The sequence below is a fragment of the Anser brachyrhynchus genome (genome assembly GCF_964034855.1).
Source record: "Anser brachyrhynchus genome assembly, chromosome: 4".
Taxonomy (NCBI): domain Eukaryota; kingdom Metazoa; phylum Chordata; class Aves; order Anseriformes; family Anatidae; genus Anser; species Anser brachyrhynchus.
The window spans coordinates 48,562,831-48,586,381 of NC_137698.1; the positions used below are offsets into that span (position 1 = coordinate 48,562,831).

General features: G+C 42.5%; 1 long non-coding RNA gene across 1 annotated transcript in view; it reads right to left on the reverse strand.

Annotated features, from left to right (window-relative positions):
• Positions 1–23,551, reverse strand: part of LOC308194928 — a 350,222-nt gene that overhangs the window by 303,828 nt on the left and 22,843 nt on the right. Inside the window, exons 5-10 of the long non-coding RNA XR_013951068.1 lie at positions 18,764–18,944; positions 16,142–16,333; positions 4,155–4,317; positions 3,783–3,865; positions 3,364–3,537; positions 3,057–3,092 (exon numbers count right to left, since the gene is read on the reverse strand). This is a non-coding gene — a long non-coding RNA (uncharacterized lncRNA). The remainder of the gene's footprint in view (positions 1–3,056; positions 3,093–3,363; positions 3,538–3,782; positions 3,866–4,154; positions 4,318–16,141; positions 16,334–18,763; positions 18,945–23,551) is intronic.

The window sequence follows — 23,551 nt, forward strand, 5'->3', positions numbered from 1 at the left end:
AAGTAAGGCATGTTCTTCAATACAAAGTGTGGGTTTCCTTTTACAATCTTGCCTGTACGCCAAGGAACTAAAAAAAAAAAAGGAAAAAGAAATCACATTTATATACAAATGGCCCTCAGACTAGAGAGCCTTTACACTATTTGAAAGCTCTGATGATGATGCCTTACAGATTTAGGCTCTAAAGATAACAGAAATGACCAGTCTCAGACAGACAAAAGGGCTGGGCTGCTAGCGATGTCTTCTGTGTAATGTGCAAGAAGACTTTGTAGTACAGAGGAAACAAACAGGTAGAAATCAGAGTTACTTTTCAGCAGCACATTAGTTCAAGACTGCTTTATTTGGATGAATAGAAGCTTTTAAAGCTGTTTTCTTTCTCACTGCAGTTGAACTTTTCATAGGAAATGCACCATTTCTACAGAGGAACAGCCTAGGATGTTTGCCGTCTACTCTAAAAATGAAATAAAAACCTGATGAAGCATCAAGGGAAAGACAAGCCTTTCACTGGATATTTTTCCATAGGAATGAAACCCCAAACCACCACCAATCAACTAAAAGGAATCCTCTGCATTTCTTAGCTATACCACACACTTTCTTGACAACTCATTCACAGAAGTTGTGCTTGTCCTATTAAGGCATATTCCATGTGTGCAGATGGGCTTCCGCTGGTTTCAGGAGACTTCAGAGCAGGCTCATGTAGCATCACCTCTAAGGGGAGTTACATACTCAGTGCAAACAGAAGCAGCTCCCTTTGGGAAACTCCTGACCCCAAACACAATTTCCCTTGCCTCCGTACCACAGCCTGAAGAATGAGCTACTGTCTTCAAAACAAACACTCAAATGCTGCACTTCTCATTAGCTCCAAACTTTTGTCCCCTTATTCATGGGAAGGAGTACCTCACTCATCAAGCAGTCATTTCAGTGGCACTTCACAGAATAGTGCCTTATTTTATATGTGTAGTGCCTGCCTGGCCTGTGGCCCTGCGTGGCCAGAACTGCAGCCAACTGGAACAGGAATTCTAGCAGAAACAAGGCCCAGAGAGCACCAGCATCAGGTCACAAAGACTTACATAAAGGCAACAGGCGCAAAAATAAAGCCACATGACATCTGATCTTTACAGAAGGCCCCTACAATCTGTGATGTAGTAGAAGAGTTTTTAGCATGATTCATCCTGGTTTATTCAAATCCATCTATCCTTCAAGTTCAGATGCCTTCTCTGCTTTGCTGTCCTTTTCTCCCACGCTGCAGTACTGACCACAGGACAGGGGGTGGGGTGATGAAGAGTCTGGTCTTGGCAGTCAGTGTCCTCAGCAGTAATACCTTTGCATTTTACCTGCCTCTCACCTGCCTGACGTAAAGTCAGAAAAGATAACACAGATGCTGATATTTGTGGTCTCAAACAGCCCTCTAAGATCAAAAGCACATGAAACCACCTCATTAAATCTTCTTTATAACCTTTCTTTTAAGGACAGCAACATTTTTCAGGTGGGAACCACAGCAGCATATAGCAGGTGAAAGCCTAACCCCCTACATATAATCACACCAGACAAGCTCTTACTTCCCTAAGATCAGTCTGGCTACCCATAAAAGTATTGACACCTGAGAACATAGAGAGTGAAGGCTAGAGAGTGGTTCCGGCATCTTGACCACTTTTTGGACTCAGCATATTATTACTCTATATTATTTAATTGATCCTAAGCAAAAGAAACCAGCCTTGCTGTTCAACAAGTCACGATCTTCACCCCATTATTGATCACACTGTGTTGCCAACAGATGCTGTAAAGGAACTTGTTACAGTTTGACTCTGAATTCTGCTCTGTGATTTATAAAAAGGGAGTATTGTCCGAGTTGTCTCCAAAGCTACTGGACATTTCCTGAAAGAAGGGGCAAAGGGGAGGAAAACATAAAAAGGAATGTTAAAGAGGAAAAAAAAAAAAGCAATAAATATGACATGCTTGTGCTGCTTAAGGGAAGGCAGCCTGAACCCCAACACCTGCTGGACGTAATGGACTCTGAAGTGTTGTTTCAGAATTAATCAAGTCATTTAAAATCATAGCTGTAGTCTCCATTCACTACTCCTGTGCATAAACGCGCTGATCCCGATACTAATCCATGTTGGGTGACTTGAGCAATATATCACCATAATTGCCGTTTTAGGGCTGCAAATTGGAGCTAAAATAACCAGATGCAAAAGAGATGGCCGTATCATACTCTCAAGATGGATCTTCAAAGTTCAAGGAGAGTTCAAGCATGGAAGAGGCAATAGAGAGGGGTCAAGTGTAAGGAGATTGTTCATGTTCAAGAGGAATTAACTTTACAAATATATTGTTTCTGAGGTGGTAATTGTACCATCTTACAGCTATTCATACCTCATTTAATCTTTGCATTCTTCTCAGCCATTAGGGTGATTGTCCGTCATTGAAATAAATTTGATTTTGACAAAATATTCTGTTTTAAAACTGCAACTAATTTCACTGAGATTTTTTGCTTTGAAATAATTCTCTTTGAAACCACACAGCCCAGAACCAGCTATGAGATCTAGAAACTACAGGCTCTGAATCCATGCACAAGGCAGAAGTCGTGAGACTGCTGACTTACTTTACTGTCAGAGAGACAGGTAGTTAGGATGGCTTTTGATGATTAAATACAGAGTTTGAGAGCTCATCAAAAGGAACATTTAGAGTGCTGCTCTCACTCAAAATAATGCACAGTGTCTGTGGGCCTGGTCTGGAAGCTTCAGGCACTTGAGCTGCCACAGATTTTCAAGTTATTGACAAGGAAATATTTTCAAGTTATTGACAAGGAAATGCCTTTTAGGATTCAAGGTTATTATTTCTATGTAACTTGACAAACTAAAGTTCACATGAACAAAAAAGTCCACTCTTCTCTGAAGAAATGAAGGTAAATAGCTTGAAATACAAGCTACTTTTTGACACACAGGCTACTTTGAACAGACAGAAAAGATTAAAGGGTGAGACTAACAGCAGCAACAAATTGTATTGCTCTGCTTTGCTGGGACTTACAACAAAGTGAGTCTTCATTAATAAAGGAAACATACCATCAGAAAACAGCAACCCAGTACACCTCTGCAGTCCTGTAAAATGAAAACAAAAGGCATTTTAACAAGCAAGTGCATGACGAAGTTTTAGGCTGCTCATCAGCATGTTTAAGTAATTCCCTTATCTGATAGGCTTCTCTTCTGCAGAAGTCAGATGAGCCCATTAATTATGTGTTCCTCTTCCCTGCTTCAAATTGCACCATTAAAGTACGATTTCAGCTTATTGTTGAACTACCACCAGACCTTAGCATTACCGTTGGCATCTAATAAGTCATCTGCACAGCCGAGAGAGAGAAAACACGCATACCATTGTTTCTGTAAGGCTGGGTCGTAGGAGTCCCTACTGCAAAGCTGTGATTTAAACTTGCTCCCACTACAACTCCAGCGGACAAAGGGACAGCTTTTCAGACGATGTAAATCAGCTTAGCACCATTGTACCTCAGAGAGCTATGCTAATTCATCCTGGCGAGGATCTGGTGACCTGAGCGGATCCAAACAATGGCATTACAAAAAGCTAATGTGCTATGGGTTACTTGATAATTTCTGCAGCATAATTGGCCAACATGCAAACGTTAGAAATGATTGAAGTTTATAACTAATTGCAACCATTACCGAGACAGCATTATTTATGATTAACTGCATGTAGCAGGCCTGATTCTGATTACCCTTACAACTCATTTCAGACAGTTTTTTGACAGGTAGCTTGTGATTTTCCTGTGTGCCCACCTTCTGGCTTATGGAAGAGGTGAGCCCCCACAGCTGCAACATACTGAGAACACCAAGAAAGTCAGGTCTCCAGCATTTGAACCCTAGGGTGAGTGGGGAAAAAAAAAAGCCCAAGATTAACTTGCCCTCTGATTTCCCTGCCCACAGAACTCTACTAGCCTACCAGATCCCTGGAGCCTAAGTCAGCCTGGTGGGTTGTCTGCCCCACATCTATGCAGCTGTCAGGCAGGGTGGGACTACTGCAGCCTTATTTGCCAGGTTCAGAACTGGCATTACCTATGTTCCAAACACTAACATGGTGCTTCATATGTAACTGGCCGGATTTCCTCAAGAAGCTTACATCACATTTACTGTCCAAAATAAATAGCTTACATTTCCAGTTTTCTTCCACAGGTCTGGCCACTGAGTCTTGAAGAAAGCTTTTGGAAGCTGACTTTTTTTGGAAATCTACTTTCAACTATGGGTGATGAACCTAGAAATCTGGCTGGCAGGAAGATGACTCTCAGTAGCATTACTCAAGTAGCTTGGGAACATCCTACACAGAGAGAAAAATCAATGTAAATGCAAACATTACTCTCCCAAACACAGACACACACAAATACACCTAACTGTATGAAAACTAAGTCTATCAAAAAGTATCCCAGTTGGACACACTCATTACATTTGACACAGGCAAGTCAGAGTCTGGATCTCTTGTGCAGAATGAACAGCTCCATATCTTTATTTTTCTGAGAGCTCTTGTCTAAAAACAATCATCTGCAAATTGTAATTTTTCTCCACCTTTCATAAATATCAGCAATAGTGCAGTCCTCTCTCCCCCTCTCTTTTTCTTATTCAGGATATCAGGCAGATAAGAGTTATCAGTAAAGGTCATCCTCAATTTCTGTACAGAAATGATCTGTCTCCGGTATGTAATAAACATTTATCCATGCCTTTATTAGCTATATTGGATCTGACAGTTCTGTTAAACCATTTTCTTTCATTTTGCTAGGTCATGACGGTTAATGCTGCTAAAAAATCTCATCACTGCTTTTGATCACTGTATTGTCTTCTCTGTATTATCAGGATTTTGTAAAGGTAAGCACTGGCTTGAATGACCTATTAAAGTTACAGCCCGTTGAGTTCCTGGCTTTTTTCTCACCACAATAAAAAAGCGAAGGAGTGCAAAGCATAAATTCTACTTTCGGGGTTATATTTAGTTGTGCAGTTGACATTTAGTAGAGCAGTCACTTTAAGCCCACTTTGCATTGGTTTCACTCCATCTTTTTCACATCCTTGAGTTTCCGAAATGGTGTTGGAAGCCACACCATAGCAAATAAGCCCAATTAGTGGGACCAGGGGGTGATGTCCCAGTTAACCCCTAGCATACTAGCAGTGCATTAGGCATCTGCTCAGGGTTTTTAAACAATTCCCATGATTTATGAAGCAGATTCTGTCTGAAGATTGAGAAGCATTTTACACATATTCATTCATTCATTCACTCTCATACACTTGTGGTAGTAGCATGCATTCCGGATCCCAGCAACATTCAGTAAGTACCAAAAGATCTTCAAAAAGTTAGGCACCTATGTCAGACTTTTTGCAATTCTCACCTCCCTCCTTCCAGGCTGATGTTTCAACCACTAGGACAGACTTTATTTCAGCTTAAAATGGTTCTCTCTAGTCCACTTCGGTACTTGCAATCCCAGTACAAACTGGAATAAAGACAGGACTTGGGCCCAGCCTTATCTTTCCAAGAATTCTACAGATTTTGGGCCCCCTATCCTCAAACAAGTGAAGAAGAAAAGAGCTAAAAGAGCACTCCAAACCAGAGTGAGGAGCCAGAATAACTCCCTTGGGAGTGCAGAAACATATGTATGAAGTCAGTTTTAATTAGGATATCACAGCAGACATTTGGAGAAGTTGGCCTCTGAAAGCCTTCCTAGGATACAGGTGCTCTTGGAGATGTCTATATTCTCTAAGGTTAAAAATTAAATAAATAAATAAAGCAAGGCACTAACAACTCTGAGTAAAAAGCAATACTATAATGGCCCCTCACCCTTTTACAGAGACTTTTTCCAGTAGCAGTTTGGTGTCTCTTGAAACAGGTACTCACTAAATGCAAGTTCTTTCTGTTTTCAGGTGATTTCCAACACTGGCCCAGAGAAAGCACTGGCAAAGCATAACACCCCAGAGAATATTAAAGAGTGTGCCCCATTCACAGCTGGCAAGCATTCCCAGAACTAGAATCCACAAAGGCAGTAATGGGAATGCAACTAACCCCAAATTACCTGGCAAGTCTCATTTTCAGTGCAACTCAGAGTCTCTAGAAGAAGTTTAATTTATGTTTAACCTAATGGCCCATGCTGTAAGGAAGTGGCAAGCTGGCACTGAGCAAAGGTCCTTCCAGCCCACTGTCCTGCCAACCATCATACCCAGAAACAACAGGCTGCAGGTGGCACAAGTATATGATGGAAACCTGTCCCAGATGGAAAGCATTCCTTAACCCCAGCGAGTAGCGAACAGCTTACACCCAGAAAAAAAAAAGACTATTACTGACTGCAGAACTGGGCAATATGGCGATACCACAGACAGACACAATGACTTTACTGTAGCTATGCTAAGTATCCATAGCTAAAAGCCTACTTTCTGGCTGAAGCCTTTTTTTCCATTACAGACTGTAACAATGGGCTTAAGGTTAGCGGTATTAAAGTGCACAGTAAGTCTTCCTCTAAACAATCTGTTGCTTTTTGATTTCCACAAGTCTGCCCTTGTTCAGCAGCAACAAACCATGTTCTTCTGTTCTTCTCCTGAGCTGTACCCAACTGTAGCTTCACTAACTTCCCAAGTAAGATAGTGAGGGAGAAAGGCAACAGCTCACAAGAGCAACAAGAAAAACTTTTTCCTGGTCTCCAGGACAACAGACATATCACAAAGACAAATCTCTCTGAGCACCTCTCCATATGCTCTCTGTCCCCCTGTGTCCTGCAGATCGGTGCTCACTGTGGTCTGTGCAATATATACCTGGTAGCATGAGAAGAGGTCCCACTTTCATGATAAAAATTAATGGTAACCTGTATATATACAGGCTTGTGTCTCTGCTGTCAGGACTCTGGTAAGCCCCAGTGAAATGCAGGAGTTGCCTACCCTGGCTCCATGCGTGCCAAAAATCCCACAACTTTCAACAAAGGAAGATCAAGGGTGTTAACCCCGATGCCCCAGCTAACTTAAACCAAACCTTGTTCCCGGTACCCACATTCGGAGAAAGACGCCCCTTACTTGTCTCTGAATGGCCACCCAGCATTAGTATCTCCCCATAATAATTCATGAACAGGCTTCAAATGGCGCAGGCTTGGAACTGAAGGTTGACTCAGACATGATTATCCCTTTCACCAGCCTAAGTTAGAAGAGCAGACAATAGACACACAGACCAATAGATGCACTCTGACCTTGATGTTTCAGACCACCAGGCTGTTAAACAAGAGGCAGGACCCCTGTGGTCATGGGAATCTCCAGCATGTGTTGAACACTGTAACATTATATTTATTGGTGAACTTTGTCTAAGCAATCTTTAACATTTTTCAGGTGCGTGCAATCTGCTTGCAGGATTTTATGCATTCTGTATACACAAATACCTACGCACAAGCATAGGTGAGGAATAGAAAGAGATAACTCCTCCTAACAGCTTTTAAGCGACCCGTTATCATCAGCTGCTACTGCCTGCAATTTTTCTTGTATTGCCCCTGCTCCTTTAGTGCAGTTGATAAATAAAAATATTGCTACTGAGCCTTCTCATACTGTAAATAGATAACAGCAGTTTTGATCCAGGGCTCTATTTCCTAGATACACTGCTTAAAAAGAGCAAAGTGGTTTCTGAGGGCTGGGAGTGTCCGAATTTTTGATTCCTGTGCTCCAGAGAATTCATCTTAAGTAGACAGCTTTGCCAGGCTTAGCTCATTCTCTATAGCTTTTCTTCTACACATCAAACCAGGACTCAAAGCGGATACGGAACAAATTAGTTTCGAAGGGCCAGTCTTCCAGGAAGGCTTGGGACACCTGATGTCTGACTTCTATATGAGCTGGCAGATTTGTGCAAAGAAGCGAGAACGGCCATTAAAATCACGTAATTGTCCAATTTGCCAAGTTATTTGTCTTCAAAATGAGACATTTAACATGTCCTCCTATACTGATGAGTTTTAGGAGCCGAGAATAAACACAGTCCTAAAAAATAAAATCCATATCCAGATAATGCAGCTGGTAGTTAATGATTACAATATGTGACACTTCAAATATACCAAGTCAATCACATTTAGCTGATTTGTCTTCCCTATTTTTTTTGCTAAGCAGGCTAGCAAAAGAAGAAAAACGATTGATCTACTAACAAGTTTAACACAACCTTGAAATAAATTACATTCAAAAGCTAGAAGTCTGACTCAGTTTAATAGTTAAATCATTTATTCCTCTGCTTAAAAAAAAAATAATCCTGCCCTGAAGTCATTATCAGCATGATCCCCTATTTGAAGTCTTGCAAAATGTTCAAGGAACGGCCCTTGTGATTTGGCCAAAAGGAAACAACACGCTCAGCGGCTCTATGCAGGCCAAACAAAATGGAGACTCCCAGTATGAGAATATTAAATTATTATGCCTTTTGCAACAGGGGGCACAATTGTTAGTGGCCCCCTTCCTCTGATGGCCAAGCTACGTTCTTCCCTGCCGTGAGCATTCATTGTCATATCTAATATTTGCATGCTTTGATAATAATAAAATTGTCAAGATAATAGCAGGGAAGTTTCAGTAGAAACTCAATTTTCAAAAGCCAGCTGTGCACGGCCCCAGTCACTTTTTTCTAGGAAGATTCTTTCAACAAGCAAAATTAAGCCTTACTCTTGAGAAAAAATAAATTATCCCCCCCCCCCCCCAAAAGAAGAAGAGAAGAAAGAAGTTATTGGAAAAGAGAAGGATGAAAACCACTTCCTGGAGAAATTATTTTTACGTAAGTTTAAACTTTCTTTTGTTCCCTAAAGCATTTTGGTCAGTGCAAGCAAATAATACTGCAAGCAGAAGAACAGGTCTTAAATCAGAGAATAATTACCTTTGTGAGCTTTATTGATTGCACTGATCTAGCTGAAAGAGTTTGGGGCTTTTCTCTCTCATCCACCTTTTTGCATGACATAAACATTCAACAGCTTAAATGAGGTGGGACATAATGTGATTTTTGGAAAGAATGGTAGTATTGTTGAAAACCACAAAATCTCTATTTCTTTGGGTTTTGGCAAACTCGCTTCTTTGTCCACACAAAATAGTGGTTTAAAACAAGAAAAATAAAAGAAAAAGAGAAAAGCCCACTCCTTTCTCCCTTTTTGCCCTGTATCCTTATTTCAGATAGCGTCATTTTGAGTTATCAAGGCTGAGGAACTTTTAAATTCTTATCAACAAACCTCTGCAAGGGTACGCATCCTGGGCCAAGCCCGTGGCAGACAGCAAGCCACACCTCTTTCCTGTATGTCGGGAGGGCCACGCAGCAACCTAAAGCAGCTGAAGACCTGTGCTGCGGCTAGTTGCTAGGAAGTCCTCGCATGTCTCTTCAGAACTTTTTGCTTATTTGGTCTGGTTTTATGCTTTATATGGTTTTCTTTTTAAAAGCATCTAAAGCAAAGCATTTTTCCAAATGCTACATAACCCACTCCAATTCACTTGAGATATACAAGTCCAAATTATGCCTCTGGAATAAGTAACTGCCTTTCTGTGAGTAAACGGCACTGAGATACACTGGTCCATAGTGACTTCAGCCCTTAAGACATTTCCTTGTTACCCAAGAGAGAGGGATAGAGAAGACCAGAGACAAAAACATCCTTTTACTAGGACAATGAGTGATGAAAACCAATCCCAAGCTAAGCAGACCATCACCCAATCTTGTTGACTATGCCAGTTTAACTGGGTCTCTATATAGTTATTCAGTATAATTAAGTTAATAAAGAACACTTCATAGAGTCCAAAACTCAGGTGCTGAAATGCTATTACCTTTCAGGTCATTTTGGAGAAGCAGAGAGTGCTCATTAGAGATCTGTGTTCTGACCCACTGCAGGAAGGAATAAATACCAAATTCAACTCTTGGGCCTGCCAGCAGAGATCCATTCACTGAACCCCTTGCATTTTCTTCCAACTGTATAACAGAAAACAGGATAAGTGTCCATAGTCTGCTCCATTCTTTGCATGTAGTTTTCCATGTAGTTTGGAAACTACATGGCTTTACATATTTCTGGCCATTGTACGCTTCCAGAAAGTCAGAAGCAGCTAGAATACGTGTACAGAAACCTATCTGTTTTTCAAATGAAAACAGGAATGTGTCTTTTCACTGTCTTTTCACTGTGAAATTATTTGCACAGCAAGAAATGAGCACAAATTACCAACAGGTCAAATACCTTCACTGACTTATATTTACAGTGCACTGCAGCCTGAGCAGGAATTATCACAGAAGATGCAGCACTGAACAAGGGCAGAAGCATACAGGGTTGCCTAGCTGGAGCCTCAGGCAAGACCTACTAGAAAGACATTTCCTCCAAGGTAACAGTTCCCCAACGTGGCCAGGAAGCTGCCAAGAGAGTGACAATCTGTAGAAGCAAACAACAACAACAAGCAGAGATGCTAGCTAACTTGAGACTCCTAAGATAAATGAGTACTGAAATAAGAACGGAAAGTCATACTTTCACCAGGACTGCCTTCTTCAGAGAGGTCTGAAGAGCAGGTCACAGTGCTAAGAACTCATCATTTCCTGCCACTGAGTGATCCAGACAATGGTAACTCAGCACTATCGCCCCTATTAAATAACGACAAAGAAATCGTTTTGCAGATGTTTTCAAGTACAACCCATTATTCTACTAGAGTTTAGACAGACATATATTTATGCAAACATTTGCTTTAACACACAGCCTTGCTATTCCAAAAAGCGTTAATGCAATGCAGACGCTTGGCTTAACACTTACCTGATTCTGCCCTTGTCACTTTTGTGCATCTACCAGCAAAGCCAATTTCCGTGCCCAAGAGATGAAGTTATTTCTTTGCTTCATCTTGTGCTCATTTACCCAACTGCAGCTAAAGAAATCCAAAGCACATCCAAAGAATACATATGTGCAGTAACAACTGTCCCATTGCATGAACAGCATCTTTCACTAAACCAAGGTGCAAATTGTTTGGATTCAGGTGGTTACAGTAAAATAACGTACTGAATATATTTATAAAGGCACATGTACACACACACACAGAAACATATACATGCCAAGAAAGAAAATAAGTGTTCCATAATAGAAAGTTTGCAATGGGCAACTAAGCTTCCAACAGCACACACCGATTACAGGAATAACTTTGTGGCCTGAAGTCGTTGTTATTTCTGTATTATACCTTCTCCCATTGCTTGGTGTCTATGGAGTTCCATCAGTGTAAAAGACAGCAGAAAACTAGGTCTCCTTAATTCACTGCATTAAACTCCACATTTTAAACAGTGAAATTTGTCAAAATTGAACTTAGATATTACATAAACAAGACTACTTGATTTGCTGTTTTCTTTGCAGGTGAGAAAGCACTCAACGCATATTCATTACCACGGTACTAGCTCTTGGAAAAAAGAATCGGAAGCTTCTTCGGTGTCAGCTGGGATCCCTGGCCTCCTCTAAGAGGAGGGAGGAAAAACTGCATAAACAACCAGTACTGGAGGCTGCACTCTCAGCTGAAGTCAAGACAGTGGAAACAGCTTGAACTCCCTGACAACTTTATTTCTCTCCCTCTCTTGCTGGGCCTGCACTCCGGCTTTGAATTCCTGATGTGATGTTCAATTGTCCTCTAGGAGCTAGAAAGCTGACGTCATCATGCCTTTCAGAAGGAAATCTGTTATTCGGGCATGAAGAAGAAATGGAAGGGGTAGGAAGTAAGGAAAAAACAGTAATTTTTAGTCAAAAATGTAAGAGTCCCTCAAACAGCATAAATAAATTGTGGGCTTCGCTGTGGTTTTTCTCCTCTCGGACAAGCACAACAGCATGCATTTTGCTGAGAGCTGCTCGGTCTGAGGGGCCAACTTTATGACTTCCCACAACATAACTTTATCCTAAAGCTAGCCGATCAGTTCCTCTGAGAGGGGCAGTATGGGACAGAAAAGGAAAAGGGATGGGGGGGGAGGGGGGGGAGAAGCTTTTCTTTACACTTGTGCTGTTCTGAATGCGGACCATCTGTGCCCCCAGCTGGAGTGCTGGAGATGGTCTGGCACTTGAACCACACCATATTTACAGATCTAAACACAAATGGCTACTGCCTGATTGTTTCATGATTCATTAGTCAGACAAGCTCTCCTCTCCCGCCAGCACAGCTGTTACAGAGTAAACCTTTGTCACTTAATAGGCCTGATTATTACTTTCCATCAAAGGTATTGATCTGTGTCATCTCTACTTAAGGGAAAAGGGGAGAAGCGAAAAGGGGACCAAAATGTGTCGAAAAAACACGAAAGGGGGGGAAAAAATTTAAAAAACAATGACATTTGTATGGTGACTAGAGGCACCGGTCAATACGTTTAATCTCTCCTGGATGTACTGTATTCATGTATTCATTTACCACAGTGACTAGGTTACTCATGGAGATGAAACGTCTCACATGATGTGGCATTCCTTGCACTGCACCAGACTGCTGCAGTCACACAATATGGCCATGCATATAATTGGTCGGCAAAATACACAATGTGAATTAACAAATAGCATCTTAAAAAATAGAAATCAATTAAGTCGCACATGCAGCAGAAGGTAAGAACACAGGTTCATCTCTAAATGGCATGAGATAAAGAAATCGAGAGCGAGATTGTCGAGATTCATCCCAGGGTTAAGTCCTCATCCATCGAAGTCAGTGACACCACCCCAATTTGCACCAGCTGAGGAGCTGGCCCTTTTTGTTCAGCAAATGAGTGCAGGATAGGATGCGGTCTGTTACATAATTGTGATGCAGAGTATATTTACCACAGCTTGAGTGCTTCTACTTGCTCCAGTAGCCGCCTGACAAGCTGCCATTGCACCAATTGCAGTGTTATTGCGAATTCACTTACTCCATTCATGGGACGAGATGTGCAACGTCCAGATTGAGAGTTTCATTGCCTCTCTGATTCCCACGTTGTTATTAGCACCATTCTTGCTTCTATGCTGTATTTGAGGTGGTGCTGGTACCCACCATCCCAGTGTCCAGGTAGACAGTTGAGAACCACGGATGTGGCTCAGGTGGCAGGCTTGAGGGGTGGAGAGAGAGCTCTTGAATAAAGATGCTTTCACTCGTTCCATTTTCCTTGCACTTAAAGCATCATCTCCAAGTCCTGAAGCCAAATCCCAAAGCCATTGTCCAGTCCTCTTTCAGAATAAGCAGCAGTGAAGATCAGCAAGAAATGCAGGAGAGAAAAGGCCCCACAGCAGAGATCACTTGGCATGGGCCCGCAGCAGTGCAACGGCATCACTACTCAGGCTACTACAAAGAGCAATAAAATCCAGAAGTGCCTGTTCAGAGATGAAAAGGGCATTTAGAACTAGTGTGAGTGCTTCAAGGGCTGTGTTCAGTTCTCTTGCCTGATTTGGGAACAGTTTCGGGACCAAGCCCAAAATGAATGCTCGTCATCTATCACTGAAGATGTTCTTTCAGGATGAAATCCACTCCCCTTGTTCATAGTCTCAGTAGCTTTGGGACAGGACAAGGAATCATCTTCTTAGCCCTTTGGGACCACAGAAGCCCAAAACCTAAAATTCACACACAGTACAGTACACCTGTTTTTATATGGGCATGCACACCTGCTATATAACTCTGGTATCCCAAGCAGAAAGCAAGCTCTAGTGCCAAACAAGAAATTCCAGGATGGGACATCTGTCCTTTTCCATCTGAGGACAGAACAGATAAGAAATGCATAGGCCACTGGTAAATACTCAGTAAAGGAGATCTAGATATTCTTATGCAGACTGTTTGCTGTGTGGCCTGCAAGGACTGCCTCCCTTTCGTCACATTCCAACAAACCCCTTTATCAGCACCAACGCCTCTGAAGAGCAGTCTTCAAGCTGCCTTTCCTCAAGCAGGAAGCAAGGAAGCTTTTCCTTGCACTGACAATCGTGTTTTCAAAGCAAAATGGTCACTAAGATGTTACAAAGGGACTATTAGTCATTTAAGGCAGAGCACTGTTGAGAAAAGGAAGGAGAAACAGCTGGAACCAAAATGAGCAGTGTGGAAAACATGCTCAGAGCACCACATTTTCACCAGAGCTTAGCCTGCCTCCAGGGCAGGATCTGCTGTGTCCCACTGAGGTTCGCAGAGGGCAACGACAGACCCTTGTGTTGGAGGACTGGGAAGCAACCCATGTTCTCTTGAGACACACACGGGCATCTTAGCAGCTATGACATAGAATGGTCCAGTACAGCCCAGCTTCCATACAAAGCTCTTAAACATACCAAAATATAAACACTTTTCTAGCTGTATCTGTGTCCTTAAGGAATCCTGGCCCTTCTACCCTAATACTTTCCCCCAGCCTACTAAGATCCCATTTCTACCCACTCACTCCCACATCCCTATGCATATGCATTTTCTCTGGATGGAAAGGAAAAAAAAATCAGAAGACAGCAGCACGTGACACCAAGCAAGAGTTGTGGCACACACAATCCATTGGAAAGTGTTGCTTGGCAATACTGCGTGTGCTCAGCTTCCCGCCAAGGGACCGGCGTTGTCCCTGTGCCAGGAAATCAACCATTCAGTTAACAGGCAAAGCAGCAAAAGCAGCGGCCACAGAAGACGGAGAAGCAGAAGGGAGCCGTCAAACCCAAGAGACACGCTTGCTCTCTTCTCCTCATGCACTACAACAAATAGCAGGGGGGAAAGGGTGGGGGTGGTGACTGAGGAACCAGAGAGATGCTGTAAATTTTAGCTTAACCCATGTATCTTCCTGATGCATCGAGGCAGAAAACTTCTTAGTCAGGGGTACAAGAGTGACCCAAAATGACATACCATGACAATATCCTTGCATTTAGGTTATGAGCAAAAACCTTTCCATTCGTGAGTTGTCTTAGAATGGAAAAGGGTGACATTTTATCACTGAATCATTTAGAAGTAGACTGAGCAAAACAGTCAGGAACAGGCTGTTCAGAATAATCCTGCAGTAGGCAAGTCTTTGCCATTGTTTATGCTTTATTTTCTTCCCTTGGAGACGGTGTTCGAGTCTGGTAGCTGGTGATGGGACTACAGAAAAAAGCCAGCAAGGTATACAGAAGAAGCAGCAAAATACTCCGATACCTACAAATAAATCCTTAACTTTTCAAAAACTGTCCTTTCTGGGGATTTGCTGAGAGTAAGGTTTTATTACTGATTCATAGAAATGGGTTATCCTTAGAACTACTGCAAATGATGCTAATCACCTTTGTTATCCTTTCAAAAAAGGTGCTGCTGACACTTGCCAGACTTACTCTTTTTCCTGTTCTCACTGGCACAGATCAGGAGCAATTGCACACAAGCCCAGCGTTATACCTGCTGCCAGTTTAGCCCAGTAAGACACTGGACACACAGCATTAACAGCTCTAGTAGTAAAATCTCTTCAACACAAAATTCAGACAGAAAACTCTTTTCTCTAGTATCCAACAAAACATGCCCCACCACACAAAGCTGCCTATCTTACTGAGGTCAACGGGCACTAATGGTCCAGGTGCATTACCCATCTGTTTCCAAAACTGAGTTCCTCCTTTCTCCTGGTGTTTAAAATAAAACCCTCTAACAAGGCTTGCCAGGCACTGACGACAAGATCTACCTACATGCAAAGTGTGGTTCTGAGTTTTCTGAAAGATGCTCAGCTGCATTATTTTTCTCTCACTCCTGCCTCTGTTGGTGTGCTTGGAACAAAGCTGAATTAATTCACACCTATATCAATCAGAGGCTTCACAAGTCAGATCCAATGGTGTCAACTGACAGAGCTTGGCTGAATCCAAAGGACCTAACAGGCCTGGTGGGAAGATCTTTCCTGTCAGAAACAGTAGTATCACTGTAGTATCTCTGAACACCTATGAGCCTTCATCTGCAGTTTTGAAAGCACTTCGGAGACATCCAGCAGAGCTCTCTGGTGGGGTGCCTTCCTAACGGGAGAGTTCTTCTGACCTTCTGCAGTCAAAGGCAGGGGTGGAGGTGGGCTGCCTCTCACACAGGCAGAAAGGCAGCTGCCTGGGGCAGCAAAATTCTTCCATAACTGGGATGCACAAGTGGCTACAGCCTGAAGAAAGGGGCCAACCATTCTCAACAGATGCCCTCAAGCCGCATCTGAATGGGACTGCTTGTTACAAAACCGCTCATGGCCAGTGATGAGAGGGTAAAGAAGGAGCAAAGAGTTCTCATTTTACCTTCCCATCCTGGCTGAGGAAGAGCAAAGGCAAGACTGTGGCAACATCCAACCTAGTCCGTCCCCAGATTTTCCATATATATGTGTTGCAGCTGGTATAAATTGCAGCAGACCTGTGTCAGGTTCCTTCTGCGAGCCTCGTGAAGTACTGCGTCTTGCAACTGAACTGTGTCATCAGCCAAAGACATCTTCCCTGGCAGTGGAGAGGGGGGAGAGGGAGGAAAAAAGAAAAAAAGGGAAAGCTTCAGGTCAAACGATTGATTACAGTTTTGAATTACAGGGGGCTATTGATTTTTCATTAAACACCATGTACTGCTGTAAAGCGGAAAAAAAGTAATTCATTGATCAGAGCTGTGGGCCATGTTCACTTATTGGCTTCCTGCCACATCCCATTATTCCCAGTTCTAAATGTATATTGAAGTCAGTTCATTCTAATCATTGCCTCCTGTCACCAGAAATGTCTCTCAGTAACTATTAGTTTAATCACCCTTTTCTTACAATGGTAATGAGTGATAATATCCAGCATTATGGCAGATTCATGAATATTATTCATTGTATTACAGCATTGCATTTCACAATGCTCCAGTTAAGGGTCTGTCAGCACTTCCATTACAAAGCCCCCAGGCCTGGGACTTTATCAATCACTCCTAAAAATTTGCTGCTGGCAGAAATAAGGAGCTGAGGGTGTCTCATTTTTGGAGAGAATATTGTTGGAACTGCTCTCTACAAAATCTTTCTGGCCACAGTTTAGCTGCATTAAATGAGTGCTGGAAAGGGGAGAAAAAGGGGGGAGAAAGAAGAGGAACTTTGCCAGCTCAAGCTGCTTTTTCCAATTGATTAAAATGCCATCATTTCAAAAACAGGATGATCTTGCTGTTACATTGGACAGCAATTCAGGAGATAAGCATTCTCTTCCTAGTGCTGACACTCACAGACAGCACTACCATACTACCTTGCTGATAGTAACACTTCAAATGTCAGAACATCTTCTTTGAAACCTTTTGACTTCTGCAGTATGTTTTTATGTATTCTGGCTGCCAGCTTATGTGTTTGATATGTCACATTTCAAGAAAGGCACTTTCTGTATGCCCAAACATTGAAAGCCTCAGATTTTACAAAGTAACTGCTTAGGTAAAGCCTTGTCCTGGGAACCATGACAAGTAAAGCTTTAGTAAAACATTTGTGTTTGAGTCCAGAATCCAGCCTGGAGGCTTACAGGGAAAATGGTCAAACTGGGGGGTTTACACCTATAACCATGGGGACACTTTTCTGTTTCCAGTGACTATCCATAAAGATGTCACTGGAACTACATGCCCTAAAACTGAAAGCAGACTACTATTAATTTCCAAACCCTGAGCTGAACAAGGTTTGCTGAGGTGACTAGTTGCTTCCACACTATTCTCAAGCAAGGAGAGGGAATGCAATAATGCAGGATTCAAAACCTCAATATGATGATATGAGATAAACAAAGCAAAGAGAAATCAACTCCCATCTGCTTGCACCATCAGAGAGCCTGGTCTGGAATACGTAACGGTGACCACAAAGAATACTTTTATAAAAATCTTCAGGGGATAATAATTTTTAAATTATATCTTCTATACTTAAAAAAAAAGTTGCAACTCGAAAGCCTCAAAGAAAAAAAGAAGCAACAGAAACATCACCTGAACATCACCTGGCTGCACAGACTTAGGCTACTTGGGGACTTTGCACAATTGCTGCCTTTGTACTAGTTTTCCAAATGCCAAAGGTATCTCTGATACTCAAGAGCATGTAGTTTAACTTGGCATTGGCTATTTGAAACCACTCTCTGGAAAGCAAGTATGAGCTTAGCATATTCTGTAGGGGGTCCAAAATAGGTACAGAACAAATCACACAAAAAAACACACATACACAGAGTAATAAATCAAACACATTATAATATAAGTAATATAATACTATAAATTATTTATTTATAAATTTATTTTTATTTATTTATTATACTCCAGTGTATGAAAGCATTCAGAAGAGAACAGCTCCATTATAGGAGAAAACATGGAAACAAAACAGATGAGTGCCAAGCTTAAACTTAGCCCTCACACTATTTAGCCAGAATTAACATGAGATACACACTCGTCAGCACTCACAGACCGATGGTGGCATCACTAATGACTTTTGTCTGCCACTGTGAGGGTACACCCTAAGCCACTGAATCCAGTCCCAAACGCATAAAGTACTGGAAGCATTCACAGACGAATCCCTGCACGAGAGCCTTCTGTGACATACATGCAGGCCAAATTTCGCCTTATTTGTTAAAGCTTTAGCTGCTTGCTTTCACCACTTAGTCCCACAGAGGTGCAAGTGCTACCCTTCCATCACCATTTCATCACCATTTCTGTGAACTAAGGTCACCAATTGGTATTCACTGTCACATCTACCACAGGTAAGGGGTGCTCAAGGACAAACGAACAGGGGCAGCCAGGGCAGACTGAAAAGAACTGAAGAACACCATGTTGCCCACTCAAGGAAGAGGGACCACTCTCAATGAAAACATTTCTGTGAAACACCCAAGGGAGTTCTCTTCAGCAGGGGTCCTTGGAAAATGAGTTCCAGCTACAGGCAGAAAAGCAGTATTTCATTTACTTACCCGTGTTTTCTTGCAAGAAGTGTCTTTTGCAATGTGTTCCGATACATTGCCTCTCCCTGAAGCCAACCTCCTGCTGAAGCTCTTCACAGTTTGTTGCGGAGGAGAAGATGAAGCCTGCTAATTCCTGATTTTGAGTCCAGAGCCTGTACTTGAGAGGTCAAATGGGGCTGAGAGTGACCATCTGGACAGGAAAGAAACAACAAATTCCAGCCACAAACTTGCTTTTGTACACTGGTGCTCTGTGGCCGCAGAGCCAGAAAGACAGTTCCTACACACAATGCAGTAAAGGCGGTGGCAGGCCTCTGTAAATAAGTTCTTTTGAGGAAAAAGGCTAATGGGTGGTTTATAGTATGTGGGAATAAGTTAGCAGAAGGCTGCAGGGCTGGCAGTAATCAGGCTAAAGGCATCAGGTGAAGCCCAGAGGGAGCTCTCAGTGGTTAGAGGATACTGTCAGAATAAATAACACTTTTCCTTACTGGACACAGGCACAAAAGAGCAACTTATCCATGTCAGGTGTTTATATGGCTCCTATTATCAAGTAAGCACTTTGCAATCTTCACTGTGTTTACCTTCCCCAAAACTCACAACTGTAACAGCAAAGTCACTGGAGAACAGGGAGTGATATTGCCTGGGTACATTTTGAATATGGCAGTGAAAATGGCACTGGTGAAGCCAAAGAAAGTAAGACCTAGACTGTCAAAGGCAGTTTGGCCTTTACATCCCCCAGAAAATCACTTGAAAGTCAAAGTGAAAAGATCTCTGAGGGTTTTTACTTAAGTGACCAATTCAAGTTCACACAAGGATTCTGCAGCAGAGCAGGATACTTGCCTGCCCTGTCTTCAAGGAAATATTTCTATTGTTTCTGCTAGCACAAGTACAACCCCTATAGATGGGAACGCTTGCTTGGATGCAATTTTCTTTATCCTTCAGAAGCAGAGATGTTCTCCTGGCATCCCGCATTTGCATGGCATTCACTTAACCTTACAAAAAGTTAGAGAGAGATCAAAGCTGTTAGTTTGGCTGCCTGTACATTCCTTGTCTCCCAAAAACCGCCGTGCCTGCAACAGCCAGGTCATTTAAAATGAATTGGTTGATGCTATTAAATCTACACCCTAGGAACGAAGCCCTTACTGGCAAGTCCTGTTTTTTCCTCTAATGTCCGTACCTTGTGCCAAATAAACAGCGTTCATTTCACATCATTTGCAAAGGACAGAAATCCTCCGTAGAGCTGCAACAAACAACCTGCCTCCCATGCCAGTATGTAGTATACATATCTCGGGGTAATAAAGTCTTCATTTCATGCTTCAGCACACCTGATCTAAGGCTTGGATTCAGGAGTGTATTCAACAAGAGTTCAGACTCCACAATAGCTCCCACCTAACTTAAGCGTGAATGCCTCCACATTTATTCAAATTTTTAACGTTCAGACAGGTTTCCCAAGGGAAAAAGAAAATAAGAATCATTCCGACTTTGTACCTTCCACTTCTCAAGTAACTTTTGCACATATTTTTTGCACTGTACCCAAAACTGAAAGAGCACTGATACTCAAGACAACTAAGCTCCAGCAAGCAGTATGGGAACAGGTGACTGGTTGCAAAGAAGGAACCTGTAACTTCAAGAGCAATTTATACCAAATCTTCAGAGCTGACCTCTTCTCTCTCATGCTAGCTGTTTCTTGCAGTGTCTCATCATCAGTCCATGCAACTGGCCTATCAGAGTCCAAGAGGATGCAGAACACCATGAAATATGTGAGTGCTTGTCAAAAGCATAGCCTAAATAGTTACTGTGCCATAAATATAATGTCAACAGCTGCTGTACCTTTCAGTTCAAGGTAAGAAAGAACAGCTGATGTGCTATCAACATAAAACAACAGGGCTCAACATATTGCTGCAGGCCCCAAGCACTCCACATCTGTCTTTACACCAGTGTGAGTTTGACACCCACAAGTTCCAAAAATAAAATACTGTTTGCAAAGGGAATTGTTTTTGCCCTGCATCAGAGAGCTCATACCTACAACAGGGCAGAGAGACGGTACTGGCTTTTCAGGCAGCCATTAAGGAATTCATGTAAGGAAGCATGAGGCAAATATGATGATAATCTCTACAGCGAAGTGCCTGTCAGGATAAGCCTCAGTCCAGCTGGGTGTTTATGCTGGCATATAACCTCAAGCACTGATTTGAAGAGAGCTGCTTGCAATCTTCAAGTTATGCACATACTTAAGCTGTATCCATATACTAGGGCATGCTAAAACTGATTTACTGGACGCTGCCTCACCACACCATTTCAACTAGACTAAATGATGTTGCTGGCCAGAGCCAGCTTGGGGCTCAGCCTTCACTTCACCGCAGATTTCACCATACCTATTACCACCTCAACACAATCACAAACATCATCTCCCCACTCCTACCCTCTTCAGGTCCATGCTTCAGGGCTTTGCATGACGTGAATCTGAACAGGTACAAATAATTCAGGGTACATGTTGGCAGAGCACATCACTCCAGGCCGAGCCTGAAGCACGTAAACCATCACATTAAAGTCTATCCCATACCTAGGCAGCCAGCTGAACTGAGCCCTGAAGTCACAAGAGCTGGAAAACAAGATGGGAGTATGGTCTACTCCATATTCATTCTGCAATGGCACCACCTATTCCGGACACCACTAGCAGGGTCATCGATTTCCAAGGACAGCCCCAGTTGCCTTACTCAGACTTGAACCTTCAGGCGCAAACTTGGCCCTAGGGAACGACTGGAGCAGAAGCAGAGTGGGGCCAGGCACAACAAGCATTTGTGGCTATTAGTGAGCACTGAATATTGCCAACCACTCTGAAATACAAGCAAATACCAAGTGAGGCTTTAGCCAGTTTAGATAATCCTGCAGGGAATACTCCCAGCAGAAACTAATACATATGCAAGCAATAGCAAGCTGCCTGGAAAACCGAGCATTTTGCCTTCATTGTCAGATAAAATGCAACACTTAAATTGCCTTTGGCCTAGCATAAGTGTATTATTTAACATATACCCTCAAAAGTCTGTTCCTGAATATCTACACAGGTTTTATCCTCTCTTCTTCAAAGTTTCAGCACAGGAGGTCAATATCGTGCTCGGGGTCTGAATTTAGAGCAAATCCTACTGCCTATCTGGAAAAAGTCCAGATTTTTCCCTAAGTAACTGGGAGCACAGCTTGCCCACATGGAGACATCTCTCAGCCCCAAGGTTGTCAGCAGTCCCTTGGGATTTCTTAGCGATATGCAGAATTTCTGTGTTTAACCATCCTGCATTGTACCGCTGTACTTGCATTGTACTCGATCTGCTCGCTCACCCACTCCTGCTGTTGGTGTCAACTCAATTTGTCTCTCCCGCCACAATCCTCTTCAACTCTTGCAGGAGGGCGGGCTCGCTCTCCATTGTGTGATCATGCTGCATATGTTTGTAAAACACTAATGTTCCAGAGAAAGGGAGTGGGTGAAGGCCCACATGCGACATAATAGCATTGCTATGCCAGGAACAAAACATCCCCAAATGAGGGTGGTCGGCAGTACAAGTGGCTATCAGAAAGTCAGTGCAAAATTCAAGAGGCTGAGCACTTTCAATTACGATTCAAATCTGCCATTTAGTTCATCATGTTTATTTAGGCATTAAAAGCAATTTTCCAAGCACATGTCTGTCACATTTAGACACAATGGACTAGCCTGTAATTAGGAAGTATATGACCTCACTGGCTTTAATTGGGAGAAGCCTGCATCCAATCCGTTTACCAGATGATAGAAGGCAACTGGCATTAGAAGGGAAGTTGAGCGTCAGCTGGTAGAACGCACACAATACCTGCTATAATGGCTCCCAATTCATCATCACCCCCTCTACCATCAGGACTTTGTCAATGGTTTCTTCATCAATTTGCTCGTGTACCACCACAAGAGAGTAGGAGACAGATACTGCATGGTGAAGAATGATGTTTATCAGGGGCCGGGAGAGGAAAAATAAATAAAAAAATAAATAGCAGAAATAGCAAATTCTGCTTTGGCAAGGGAGCAGCACAGGCATGGGGCCAAAGCCAGGTCTAGTTGTAGAGGCTATAACTCTGCTAACTTTACACCTGCTTACCCGAGGCCAGAATAGAGCCCATACTACCCACCAGGGCATGCTGTAGCTTAACTGTACAAGAAAAAGACATATTTAGGACTGAAGCATACCCAGCAGAAAGCTATTATAAGGAAAAGTCCATTTGTTGTAAGAAAATGTAACAACAACAACAAAATCAGCTATATATATACCCAATTGCATAGGAAGTACAATTTTGGCCTGGTTAAGAGCTGACAGAACTCTCTCTCTACCTCCATTGAATTTCCAGTTTTTTCCATAATGCTGCACAGATGCTCCTGATTACTGGACAGGCCACATAACTATGCCCCCCACCCTTTCCCAGAGCTCAGAGATAAACAGCTATTGTCAGTTTCAAGAGCAAACCATCACCCTCCAAAGGGATCTATGCTCAGGCTCAAGGAGTCCTGACAACCAATTTTTTTTCAAAATAGGAAGGACAGAGAGGAAAAGCTATTGTGTATAAAAACCCTTGTACCACTTGGAGAAGTTCATCAATGAAAAGCCACTGCAGAAGGGTCTGGGTCTCCAGCGTGAGCAAGTCCTAAATGAGGCATGCAAACAGTGCTGCATAAACACGCATCCTTCTAGCAAAGTCTCTTTCTTCTATTGAGGAGAGCTGACTACTTAAAAAAATGAAGAAAAACACATTCTGGAAGGAAACCCACCTCCTGAAAGCAATCCTCTCCTA